The sequence below is a fragment of the Mixophyes fleayi genome, chromosome 7 (genome assembly GCF_038048845.1).
Source record: "Mixophyes fleayi isolate aMixFle1 chromosome 7, aMixFle1.hap1, whole genome shotgun sequence".
NCBI lineage: Eukaryota > Metazoa > Chordata > Amphibia > Anura > Limnodynastidae > Mixophyes > Mixophyes fleayi.
In genome coordinates this window covers 31,164,365-31,178,911 of record NC_134408.1, presented here as the reverse complement: position 1 = coordinate 31,178,911, position 14,547 = coordinate 31,164,365, and the positions used below count along the sequence as shown (strand labels likewise).

At 44.1% G+C, this 14,547-nt stretch overlaps 1 protein-coding gene across 1 annotated transcript in view; it reads left to right on the top strand.

The window, feature by feature from the left end:
• Positions 1-14,547, top strand: part of MAFK (MAF bZIP transcription factor K) — a 34,665-nt gene that overhangs the window by 822 nt on the left and 19,296 nt on the right. The window lies entirely within an intron of this gene.

The window sequence follows — 14,547 nt, the reverse complement described above, 5'->3', positions numbered from 1 at the left end:
ATTTTAGGTAAGTTTGGTTAAAATTCAGGGCTAGGGGGGCGGCATTTCTCTTTCTCGCCCCCAGGGCCGGATTAAGGTAATGGAGGCCCCTGGGCTAAGGGGGCCTCCATTCCCCCGTGAGGCCCCGACCGATGAATACTGCTGCTGAGCACTTTCAAGGGCCCTCTGGATGCCATAGGCCCCTGGGCTGTAGCCCAGTTAGCCCTATGGTTAATCCAGCCCTGCTCGCCCCAGGCGCTAGCATTCTAAGTTACGGCTTTGGTACCAGATGCAGGTGTCTCAGCAATTTAAGGGTGTTTTTAGAGGAGGGAATTTGGGGGGAGGGCTAACGCTTTGGAAGCGCTGGTGACCATACCATTTCTTGCATGCATCCATTACTACATTTCTTCCAAGTACCTCAGGAAAAATATTGGGAGGTAAATAAATCAAAGAACAATGACTGTGTTTGATTATACAGCTTTTTTAGGAACTGAGGACAATTATGCTGCTTCCTGTGGTTAAACGAATTTCTGGAGTCCCAATAAAAGTCACTGGTAACATTTGAGTGTCCACCCAACTAGATAGATAAATATGATAGATAATGTATTCATAATTTTACCTGTATTTTGAAACTTTTTTGGCATGGGTTCAACTTTTAAGTAACCCCACCTCCCATGCTCAGTATTGTTTCAAATGCAATGTTACATCCTACTTGAAAACCTTTTTTGTAGACTTATGAGGACACAATCAGAAAACTGTAACCAGGACCCAGCCATACAGCCAGTGTTCATTCCGTTAGTTAGGTCCCACAATCCACCTTCCCTTCCGATGCATTTATCTAGCGGCTTCCAAGATAAACAACTGCCCATCTAATTTAAAATAGCTAAATTTAGTTTGGGTGGGTAGAACAAGAAACTACTAAATAATACTGACAAGAATCCCAGTATATAAACCTCAAACAGCGTGGTCTAACAGAGTGTAGTGTTATGTAATGTGTATAATGCATTTTCCATACCTACTGTATCTTGACAGTGGTGTCTTTCAAAAAACTATATAACGGTGTAATGTAAATCATTAATAGATAAATAAAACACTACTCAATGCTTATTAATATAACATGAGATTAGGGTTGTAAAGTTTGCATTCATTCACGTATTAAAAGTATTTTTTGTTTTGTTTTGTTTTGTTTTAAAAATGTACACTTACAAACTATAGGTGTGACTATAAAACAAAGGTTTTGCTGCTTATAATAACCATTAGAACTCTTCCCCCATCATGACGGTTTATTATAGTAATGTTTTTAAATGGATGAAAAAGGGTTTATACATTTTATAGATAAAGAAGCATATTGATGGTGTTGTCCACTCTCTCCATATTACTGGTACTTGACATAACATTTAGGGCTTCATATAGAGTTGAATGTAGATCTTTTTGTGGGGCGTAAATATAGAGTTGAGGATATTTTAGACTTGTGTCCCCTTTTACACGGAAAGTCAGAACAGGGAGTGAGCAAGTAGTAGTTGAACACAATAAATGTATACATATATCACGTCCCATACAGATATAAGCTAATGAGACTTTGATGCATCCCCAAATACATTTATTCCGAAACATATCTTTTGCAGGTAGTGGAAGCCTGGTATACGTGGTGATGATGCAAACAGCAGCAATAACTAGCCACTTCTGAGTGGCTGTTTGTGTATTGATCCCTCTAGCTGATAGTACCACATTTATTAGTGTTGAAGCTATATTATCAAATAGCAGCCATCTATTCAGATTTCTTTTTTTGACATTTCCATTAGGACTACTGGAAACAAGATTCCCGATTCCCATTAGATATAAACAGCGGTAAACTACAGATGTAGGGGTGTTTGTATTTTACTGCATTTTATTTGGAAAATGCAACTTTTTAATTTATTAATAACACTGTCAATACACTGTTCCCTCTTGTGTATAGGACACATCACTATTGTATATTGTGTACGAATAGGGTAATGCAACTTTCACATTTATAACTAATACTGTAAAGCTGCATTTTTGTTCTTCAGTTGGGTATAAGTCATACTTGCCCATTCTCCTGGAATGTCCGGGAGACTCCCGAATTCCCTGAGGGGAACTCCCGGAGGGCAGGAATAAAAAGTAGTTAAGTATAGTGTAAGTTTGTACACCTGAATTATACCTGACATACAAATATTGCTGCAGTCTTTTTTTGCCACATAGACTCATTCGCACATATGTCTTTGCTGACTTTGCTCTATTAACCGTTACAAGGGATTACATCTCCTTTAGGCTTCTGCACACGGGTCGTTTCTTCATTGCATTTTACATTTGGTAGATGAAGAAGAGAAGGCAGCTCACTAGGGTCATTAATTCCTATGAGAAGCATAGTGACTGCTGTTGTCTCCCTTCTGCTACCAGACCTTATTCATAATAACCGTTCCTTATAATGTGGTTACTGTGCCTTGACTATATTGTTTTAATGCTCCGTTTAGCTGGATGCGCAGAAGTGATTTGTTTTAGCTGGGTGTGGAGATGTGATTTGAGAATTGCAAAATAGGAGCTGGTAGTAAAGACCTGCCATCTAGTACACCAGCAGGGTCTATGTGCATTCATTATGGAAAGAAAAGTGCAAGTACATGTGGGATTGACAGAAGTTTACTAAACAAGAATACTGCAATTAGCTTCCCCATAAAGAGATCTTGCAATCTAGAAAAAATAGAAAATCTTGGCAGAGCCAAGAGTAGCAAGCACTTTATTTTGTTTGATGACACTCCTCCGTGCCACTTAGTTTCCACACATTTTTGATACTTTCCACGACACTAAGATAATGTGGGAGGTAGGGCATAGTGCTGAGCTAATCTGAAGATTTCTCTAGCTTTCATCCACTTGTCAAACATGGTAATTGTTTGAATGTGCTTAATATGGTTTGAGTACAGACATTGCCACAGTCAGAAAAAGCAACTCCAATTGTTCTTACCTTGGCTTGCAGTACAGTTAGGATTGTATTCACCAGAACTGTGACACAACCTAAAGTTGCACTGCACTGATGTTTTATAGAGAAACATCAGCGCGACTAAGGCCGCTGTGTGACTGAGGCAGACGACACAGGTGTGGGGAGACATCACTGGGTGTTTTAGTGACTGCTCCCATTGGTCCCCTTTCCTGGGGATCAGACGCCACCCCTATCTCCTGGCTCCCTCCCCTCTTGGTGTGTTTACATGTCATATATGTGCATGTACTTGTGTTTGTATGTCCCCATCACAGTGCATATTGCAGTTTGCACCTGCTTGCTCCTAGACTTGAGTGATACAGAAATACAAAGCAACTGAAATCAGATAATATACCAGATCTGATTATAACTAGAGGATACTGTAATATATATCACGTGTGATCTTGTGTTTAGGCTAAAACATAATAAATAATACTCTTTAAACAGTTAAAATCCTTGGATTTTTTTTTTAAGTGCAGGAAAAGAGTAATATACATGCTATGCATGCAGGTTGGACTAGAGGCCATTTACATACATGCAGCCCATGGACGAGCAGTTCACTGCCACATTAGCTGCAATATAGAAGATATAACAGGCTTTCAACATTTAGTTATTGCAAAGGCCCCCATCCGGCTTCTTCTGGGGGGATCACTGTAAGGGTATGCAGTTTATGGGACAGATAACACATCAGATATGCAAGGCTCTATGAATCAGTCAGATATATGACTGCCCTTTTCACCCTCAAAGTTCTGGGAAAGTAGAAAGACAAAACGTTGTTCTAAAAACTTACCAAGCTATGGAAACTATCGTCTTCATCTTTACCTTTTTCTCCTTGACCTGCAACTAGTTTCTTAAACCACTGGAACCCAAAAAAGCTTGATGGGGTGGGGTAGTAAGCCCATCCCATCACTTAGGTAGAAAATGAATCAGCAAGCTCTACCATTAACGTGTTCTACTAGTGATCAAGTAGCCATGATTTACCTAGCTATGCAGAAGGAAAGAGAGTTGTGTTAAAAAGAGGTAATATAACTTATGAATGTACAATGTAACGTAACTTTTGTTCTATTCTGGGGGAAAAAAATATTCTGACCCAAATTATCTCCTAGATTATCTTCCCACTAATCAAGTCTCATGCTATCCCATCTAAAGCTGGGTACACACTACACTGTTTTCGTCCAATAATCGGCTCAAACTGCCGACATACGACCGCTCGTTCAAAAGTCGGGGTCAGTGTGTGCAGTGACACGATGGTCGAAAGTCTGCCCAAATGGACGATTGTCGCCTCATTTGGTGGGTCGTACCGTTTAATATTTTCTCTCCAATCTCGTTTCCGCTGTGTAGTGTGTATAAACTTCCGACCGATGTTGCTTCAGTGTGTACGAAATTACAGTCATTGCTCACGACAACATGGCTGTAAAAAGTCGCTAAAGGGACGTCCGCTCTTCCCTTTATGGTCCTAAACAAGGCTAGTGTGTGTGCAGTCCATGGACCGAGCGATCGGACCATCGGTCGCATGTAAAATCGCTCGGCATAAAAGGTTGGTCGAAATTTCTGTAGTGTGTACCCAGCTTAAGCCTCTTGAGAGGCGTGGCAGTAATTGCCTCACATGGTTCTTTTCTTTAAACAACCTATTGGATCCTCTACAACTCGTGAAACCACTCCTTCACTTTGTTTTGTTTTTCTAGATCTCCACCTCTCTGCTTCCTCTATCAGTTGGATCACCACAAAGCACAATCCTTGGTCCTCTGCTCTTCTCTTTCTATACCACTTGTCTTAGAAAACTAATACGCTTTTTAGAGCGGCAGTTGTATGTGAATGACACCCAAATGTATCTATACTTTCAAGATTTTTCACAATCTGTGTTCCATTGTGTTACTGAATGTTTTCCTGCCATTTCACCTTGGATGTCCCCTTGGCACCTCATAATGCAATCTTTCAAAAACTGAGCTAGTAATATTTTCACCTACCACTCAAGCTTGCTGCAAAGATGTTGTCATTGACTCAGAACTGTTGTCACGGGCACTAGGAGTCTTTACCCAGGGATCACCAGGTGATAGGCTTACCAGAGCAGTATAGGTGGTAATATGGTACTCTGGTAGCAGGGTGATCACGGAACAGGAAATAGCAGATGATGAGATGCTCAGGAAAGTCTATGACTAGCAGCACTGGCAATATGGAGGTAGTAATACACGAGGAACTGTATGGACAAAGGACACGTGAAGGTAGTCAGTGGTCTGCGGTAGCAAGTAGTACCACTGCTATAGTGAGGAGGAATGTCCAACAGAAACGAGGAGGTGATGAGAGTCAGCGGTCTGCGGATAGCAAGTTGTACCGCTGTCTGAGTGAAGGAATGGAATCCAAGTGGAGGTATCCGGGGAGTCAGTGGTCTGCGTTAGCAAGTTGTACCACTGCTATGTGAGAGGATACTGGAACAGGTGAAACTGTAAACAGGGGTCAGTGGTCTGCCACTAGCAAGTTGTACCACTGAATATATATGTGAGGAGGTGCACGGGGAGAGACTGCAACACAATATATACACGGGCACCTTGACTTTGAACCACAGTGATATGCACAATATAAATGTATAGATGACTGAACAATACTGCCAATATAGAAAGTCTCTTGAAGTAGTCCAGCATAAGATAACACAGTCAATGATGGCAATAGACTCAGCGGATAGCACACTCCAGAGGAGAACCAACACAGTCCAGCAAGGTATGCAATACACAGCACAGTCAATGAGAAGTATGCATACCGTGGTTCAGGAGGCAGTCAGACAGGAGTGCAGAGATACCTGAACGGCAGGAGGCCGGCAGGATGCGAAGTCCCTGGATGGGTGAAGCGGTGGTCTAGTAGGTGCAGCGCACGGGTAGGTAGACCAGCAGGGAACACAGGAAAGCGTGGAGAGCGGATCAGCAGTAGATGGATGAGTAGTGCTGAGGAGTAGCAGTAGCGGGTCTCTGCGGGAACACGGAGGTAGCCAATAGCAACCAGCAGGTGCAGTAACGATGGGACACGGGAGAGCAGAGTTGAACAGGCACTGTTGATCACGGAGAATAGCGGGTAGCAATAGTGGAGGCAGACTCAAGGAAACACGGGAGCGTTGACAAGGACTGAAGACTGAAGCGCACAGAGGCAGCGGATAGGAATCAGCCAAACAGTCACGATGAAACACAGACGGGTTGCAGGTTGAAGACTGTAGTGCACGGAGGCAGCGGATAGGAATCAGCTAGCAGTCACGATGATGAAACACAGACGAGTTGCAGGTTGAAGGCTGTAGTGCACGGAGGCAGCGGATAGGAATCAGCTAAACAGTCACGATGAAACACAGACGGGTTGCAGGTTGAAGACTGTAGTGCACGGAGGCAGCGGATAGGAATCAGCTGGCAGTCACAATCATGAACAGGTGAGTGGATGTGAATGAAAGACTGTAGTGCACGGAGGCAGCGGATAGGCATCAGCTAACAGTCCCAATGATACATGGTAGAGTTGAAGTGGTTAGAAGACTGTAGTGCACGGAGGCAGCGGATAGGAATCAGCTCACAGTCACGATGATACAGTAGATGGTAGAAGTGGTATGGGAACCACAGTAGCAGAAGTGGTTTGGAAACCACAGAGGTAGAAGTGGTTTGGAAACCACAGGAATCAGCAGGGCTGAATAAACAAGGAAACACAGGAACACCTTCAGAGACTCATGGGGAATGAGACTCCAAGATCAGGCAACGTGGTGTTGACCACAGGTGCTTAATATAGGGAGGTTGCCTGATCTGCCAATTAAGTTAAAGGAACATACACTGGAGGTATAGAAAGGGCTGCGCATGCGCAGTCCCTCAGGATGGAGGACGGCCACGGTTCCTAAATGTCCGGGAAGAAGCACTCACAGTCCGGTGAGTGACAGTACCCCCCCTTTTAAAGGTGGGCACAGAACGCCTGGAACCGGGCTTGTCCGGATTTTTGGAATAAAACTTCTTCAGAAGGGCAGGAGCATTAAGATCTTCAGCTTTGATCCATGAACGCTCTTCAGGACCAAAGCCCTTCCAATGAACGAGGAAACGGAGGACTCCTCGCGAAATTTTTGCATCCAATACCTCAGTAATCTCGAAATCCTCCTCCTGATGAACTTGAACTGGCTGCGGTGCTGAGGAAGGAGTCGAGAAACGGTTGATGATGAGAGGTTTGAGCAAGGACACATGGAAGGCATTGGAGATCCGAAGATTCTTAGGAAGAAGAAGTTTAACACATACTGGATTGATAACTTGAATGATCCTATATGGACCAATAAAACGAGGGGCGAATTTCATAGATGGAACCTTCAAACGAATATTTTTGGTAGATAACCAGACACGATCTCCAATTTTTAGTGGTGGAATAGCCCGCCTCTTCTTATCTGCGAAAGACTTATATTTGTTAGATGTCTTCTTTAAACAGGTTTTGACCTGAGACCAGATATTTTTGAAGGTCTGACAAGCAGTCTCCACAGCAGGAACTTGGGTGGGCGGGAGGGCAGGAAATTCCGGAAAAGACGGATGGTGACCGTAGACCACAAAGAATGGAGTTTTGGATGATGACTCATGGTACATGTTGTTATGGGCGAATTCAGCCCAAGGGAGCAATTCTACCCAGTTGTCTTGGTTGGCTGAAGAGAACATCCTAATAAAAGTCTCAAGATCTTGATTGACTCGTTCCGTTTGTCCGTTAGATTGCGGATGGTAAGACGATGAGAGTGCTAATCGTATGCCCAAGGTTTTACAAAGGGCCCGCCAGAATCTGGAAACGAATTGTACTCCTCTATCTGACACAATCTCAGACGGACATCCATGGATGCGGAAGATTTCTTTAATGAAATGTTCAGCCAGAGTAGACGAGGAAGGTGAACCGGACAGAGGGACGAAATGAGCCATCTTCGAAAATCTGTCTACCACTACCCAAATAGTATTGTGATTCTTACTTGGTGGCAAATCAGTAACGAAATCCATACTAATATGGGTCCAAGGCTTGGACGGAATGGGTAGTGGTCGCAGCAACCCTGCTGGAGTTCTGCGGGAGGATTTGAACTGAGAACATAAATCACAGGAAGCAATAAACTCTTTGACGTCTCTCCTCATTGAAGGCCACCAGTAACTACGAGAGAGAATCTCAAAGGTCTTATGTTCACCGGCGTGTCCAGAAAAACGAGAGGCATGGAACCACGAAAGGATTTTCCTCCTCAGAGTAGGAGGCACGAGGGTCTTCCCAAATGGTAGCATTTTGGTGGATGAAGCAGCCAGAGAAATACATTTGGGGTCTAGAATAGCATGGTTGGGAACCTCTTCTACATCAGAGGACGTCACAAAAGCTCGAGATAGAGCGTCAGCTTTCTTGTTCTTAGCAGCTGGTTTGAAGGTTATAATTAATTCAAAACGGGAAAAGAAAAGAGACCATCTTGCTTGACGAGGGTTCAAGCATTGAGCAGATTGCAAATATGACAAGTTCTTATGATCCGTGAAGATCGTCACCGGATGGCGAGCTCCTTCCAACAAGTATCTCCATTCCTCTAATGCAGCTTTGATGGCCAGCAACTCCTTGTCCCCGATAGTATAGTTTTTCTCTGCGGGCAGAAGACCCCGAGAGTAGAAGGCACAAGGATGTAATTTTTGTTGCTCCGAGCGTTGGGAGAGAATAGCTCCTAAGCCCACATTAGAGGCATCTACTTCTAGGAAGAAGGGGAGTGTCACATCAGGTTGTCGCAGAATGGGAGCAGACGAGAAGGACTCTTTGAGGATTTGAAAGGCTTGGAGAGCCTCAGATGACCATTGCTTAGTATTAGCCCCTTTCCGAGTTAAGGCCACAATGGGAGATGCAATGGATGAGAAGTCTTGAATGAAGCGTCTATAGTAATTGGCAAAACCTAAAAAACGCTGGATGGCACGAAGAGTAGTTGGCTGAGGCCAATGTAGTACAGCATTTACTTTGTCTGGATCCATCTTCAGGCCAACTCCGGAAACTATATACCCCAAGAATGGAATCTGGGGTAACTCGAATGAACATTTTTCCAATTTACAGAACAATGAGTTTTTCCGTAGTCTGGAGAGGACCTCTGCCACATGTTGGTGATGAGAAGGCAGGTCCTGTGAGAAGATCAATATGTCGTCCAGGTAGACAACGACACATACATATAATAAGTCCCGAAAGATCTCATTGATGAAATCCTGGAAAACCGCGGGGGCATTACACAGCCCGAAGGGCATTACTAAATATTCGTAATGCCCATCTCTGGTGTTAAACGCGGTCTTCCATTCGTCACCGGAACGGATTCTAATTAAATTGTAGGCACCACGAAGATCCAACTTAGTAAATATCCGAGCTCCCTTGATGCGATCAAATAGCTCAGTGATCAGCGGAATGGGATACCGATTCTTGATAGTAATGGCGTTGAGTCCACGAAAATCTATACAAGGGCGTAATGATCCATCCTTCTTTTTGACGAAGAAGAACCCAGCTCCAGCGGGAGAGGTGGAAGGTCGAATGAACCCACGCTGGAGATTCTCCCGTATGTACTCAGATGTGGCTTGAGTTTCAGGTAACGAGAGAGGATAGACCCGACCCCTGGGAGGAGTCTTGCCAGGTAGAAGGTCGATCGGACAATCCCAAGAACGATGAGGAGGAAGACGTTCAGACTGAGCTTTATCAAACACATCGGCAAATGAAGCATACTGAGGAGGGAGTCCCGGGGAGGAAGATGAGATGGAAGATTGCTGTACTTTAAGAGGAATAACTTGAGAGAGACAACGATGGTGACATTCAGGCCCCCAAGACGTAACTTGAGGGGTGCGCCAGTCAATCTGGGGAGAGTGACATTGAAGCCATGGAAGGCCTAAGACAATCGGACTTGTCGTAACAGGAAGAATTAAAAACGAAATTTCTTCATGGTGTAGTACACCAATCTGAAGGGTTACTGGAGACGTACTCTGGGTGATGAGACCATTGATGAGACGTGATCCATCTATAGCCGTCACAGTAATGGGTGTTTTTAAAGTGATCACTGGTAGGGACCATTGATTCACTAGTGATTTAGAAATGAAATTTCCTGCTGCTCCGGAATCAATCAATGCCTGTGACTCAAAGGATTTAGTAGCAAAGGAAATCGTAACCTCGAAAGCGCAGACTTTAGATTTCATAGACAATGGAGAGGACTCCAGGGACCCTAACTTCACCTCTCCAGAACTAGTTAGGGCCTGGCATTTCCCGATTTCTTAGGGCAAGAACTGAGCATATGTGTGGAATCAGCACAATAGATACAGAGTCTATTCTTTACTCTTCGTTTCCTCTCTTCTAAAGATAATTTGGAACGTCCTATCTCCATGGGAATCACAGAAGGCGAAACTGGACGAAATTGAGGGTTTAAACGAAGAGGTGCTTTAGCAGAAGTTGTTTTCTCAGATTCTCTTTCACGAAATCTCATGTCTACACGATGGCAAAGAGAGATCAAATCTTCTAGTGACGAAGGAAGCTCTTGGGTAGTCAGTGCATCTTTAATTTTATCGGAGAGCCCCTGCCAGAAGGCGGCAACTAATGCTTCAGTGTTCCACTGAAGTTCAGAGGCTAAGATCCTAAATTGAATGACATACTGTCCTACTGTATGGGAGCCTTGTCGCAAACGAAGAATGCTGGAAGCAGCGGAGGTCACACGACCTGGTTCATCGAACACACTTCGGAACGTGGAAATGAATTTGGCACTATCTTGTAGAATTGGATCGTTTCTTTCCCACAGAGGGGAGGCCCAAGCCAGGGCTTGTCCAGAAAACAATGAGATAAGATAGGCCACTCTGGAACGATGGGTAGAAAAATTTTGAGGTTGGAGTTCAAAATGGACTGAACATTGGTTAAGGAAACCTCTACAAGTTTTGGGGTCCCCGTCATATTTTGACGGAGTAGGCAGGTGAAGCGTAGGAGCTGTAGACACCTGGGATGGCACTGGGGAAACGGAGGAAAGCACAGGAGCTTCAATACTAGCTGTAACAGTCTGTCCAGATGTTCCTTGGGAGGTTAACGATTGGTAACATTGAAGTAACAGCTGTTGGCGAGCATCCTGTTGCTCCACCCGACTGACCAGATGCTGCAGCATCTCTTTAGCAGTAGGTTCCGTATCTGGGTCTGTCATGGCCTGATCTTACTGTCACGGGCACTAGGAGTCTTTACCCAGGGATCACCAGGTGATAGGCTTACCAGAGCAGTATAGGTGGTAATATGGTACTCTGGTAGCAGGGTGATCACGGAACAGGAAATAGCAGATGATGAGATGCTCAGGAAAGTCTATGACTAGCAGCACTGGCAATATGGAGGTAGTAATACACGAGGAACTGTATGGACAAAGGACACGTGAAGGTAGTCAGTGGTCTGCGGTAGCAAGTAGTACCACTGCTATAGTGAGGAGGAATGTCCAACAGAAACGAGGAGGTGATGAGAGTCAGCGGTCTGCGGATAGCAAGTTGTACCGCTGTCTGAGTGAAGGAATGGAATCCAAGTGGAGGTATCCGGGGAGTCAGTGGTCTGCGTTAGCAAGTTGTACCACTGCTATGTGAGAGGATACTGGAACAGGTGAAACTGTAAACAGGGGTCAGTGGTCTGCCACTAGCAAGTTGTACCACTGAATATATATGTGAGGAGGTGCACGGGGAGAGACTGCAACACAATATATACACGGGCACCTTGACTTTGAACCACAGTGATATGCACAATATAAATGTATAGATGACTGAACAATACTGCCAATATAGAAAGTCTCTTGAAGTAGTCCAGCATAAGATAACACAGTCAATGATGGCAATAGACTCAGCGGATAGCACACTCCAGAGGAGAACCAACACAGTCCAGCAAGGTATGCAATACACAGCACAGTCAATGAGAAGTATGCATACCGTGGTTCAGGAGGCAGTCAGACAGGAGTGCAGAGATACCTGAACGGCAGGAGGCCGGCAGGATGCGAAGTCCCTGGATGGGTGAAGCGGTGGTCTAGTAGGTGCAGCGCACGGGTAGGTAGACCAGCAGGGAACACAGGAAAGCGTGGAGAGCGGATCAGCAGTAGATGGATGAGTAGTGCTGAGGAGTAGCAGTAGCGGGTCTCTGCGGGAACACGGAGGTAGCCAATAGCAACCAGCAGGTGCAGTAACGATGGGACACGGGAGAGCAGAGTTGAACAGGCACTGTTGATCACGGAGAATAGCGGGTAGCAATAGTGGAGGCAGACTCAAGGAAACACGGGAGCGTTGACAAGGACTGAAGACTGAAGCGCACAGAGGCAGCGGATAGGAATCAGCCAAACAGTCACGATGAAACACAGACGGGTTGCAGGTTGAAGACTGTAGTGCACGGAGGCAGCGGATAGGAATCAGCTAGCAGTCACGATGATGAAACACAGACGAGTTGCAGGTTGAAGGCTGTAGTGCACGGAGGCAGCGGATAGGAATCAGCTAAACAGTCACGATGAAACACAGACGGGTTGCAGGTTGAAGACTGTAGTGCACGGAGGCAGCGGATAGGAATCAGCTGGCAGTCACAATCATGAACAGGTGAGTGGATGTGAATGAAAGACTGTAGTGCACGGAGGCAGCGGATAGGCATCAGCTAACAGTCCCAATGATACATGGTAGAGTTGAAGTGGTTAGAAGACTGTAGTGCACGGAGGCAGCGGATAGGAATCAGCTCACAGTCACGATGATACAGTAGATGGTAGAAGTGGTATGGGAACCACAGTAGCAGAAGTGGTTTGGAAACCACAGAGGTAGAAGTGGTTTGGAAACCACAGGAATCAGCAGGGCTGAATAAACAAGGAAACACAGGAACACCTTCAGAGACTCATGGGGAATGAGACTCCAAGATCAGGCAACGTGGTGTTGACCACAGGTGCTTAATATAGGGAGGTTGCCTGATCTGCCAATTAAGTTAAAGGAACATACACTGGAGGTATAGAAAGGGCTGCGCATGCGCAGTCCCTCAGGATGGAGGACGGCCACGGTTCCTAAATGTCCGGGAAGAAGCACTCACAGTCCGGTGAGTGACAACTGTCCTTTTTCCTCAAATCCAGTCTGTCCCCAAATCCCTTAACATGCATCTACTGAACATTTCCAGAACTCTTGCATCTCTGACAGAACTCACCGACTCACACTCTAATTCATGCACTCATAATCTCCCTCAATGGGGGGAATTCAGTTTACTTGTAAGAGCAACGCGGGCCGCGCACTACTTCCGTTAATACGGTAATTTTAACATGGATTTCTCCTTGCGGCTCTCAGAGCTGCGAGCAAAAATCAGTGTTGCAATTACCGTACTAATGGTAATAGTGTGTGGGCCGCTTTATTCTCATGAGTAACACTGTCAATTGAATTTCCCCCATTGAGTATTGCAGTTCACTTCTTACTGGTGTTCTAACCAGACATTCACCCTTACATTCCGTTTTGAACTTGACTAATTTTCCTTGTAAAAGGTCTGCTCTGCCTATCCCTATATTAGTTGCCTATACTTTACAAAGTCCAATATAAAAATACTTCTATTAACAAACAAATCAATTAAAACTGAACCAGATTGGATTTGAGAAACATAAGGGACATCTCTTGTCTATTGTTTATTTCTTGCTACCCACACAATATTCTTGTGCCTTCATATGGGCAAGAGTTTGTACTTTATTATTTAACTCCAGTATTATGCAATAACTTTTTTTTTTTGCACCATATACATATTATTTATGTCTACATTTTTGTTTTTGATAGAACTGATATGTCACCTCTTTAACACTGACATAGACCATTCAACATGTTTCTCTTCTAAAGTCTGGTTTTTATTATTAATTATTTGTGTTATTATTTCATAGTGTTTTGTATGCCCCAAATACAACTATGAGGTTAAAATGTTGACTTTGAAATCATAGAAGCTCTGCCCAAGTATTTTCTATGGATGTGTGAATTACCATACATTATTAAAGCTTTTAGTTTTGGAACACTGTAGCTAAACACATTAGCCTCTATGATACTTGGATAGAACGTAAAGATGTTTACAGTAGCATGGAGTTTGTGTTATTAACATTTTTTCATCGTTTTCCAATAACCATTGTCTATGCGATTTGTGTGGTTCCAAAGCACGAGCAATTTAGCAAAAGCAAAAAGAATAACAGTTAAATAAATAAGTACAGCCGATACATATGCTACGCGGTGTTGCGCTCTGCTGGATCCAGCTAGACAGTCCTTCAGTCCTGAAGACTGTGGTCAGAGTGACTGCCAAGCTGATTCCAGGGAGCAATATATATATATATATATATATATATATATATATATATATATATATATATATATATATATACATTTGGTGTTACAGTAAATACAGTACAGATGACTTGGCAAGTTTCCATAGGATCAGGCTTCAGGAAGGTCCAGTGTAATGCAGTCCATAGGTCAGTTCAAACGACACCCTCCAAGGGTGGGGGTCAGCTCTCCAGAAGATGAATACTAATGTTCCCGCCAAGAACTAGTTTAAACTGGTCTATTAGCATTATACAGACAATATCATTCTAATAATTTATTCCCTGTCATCCATAACTAGCATACGCA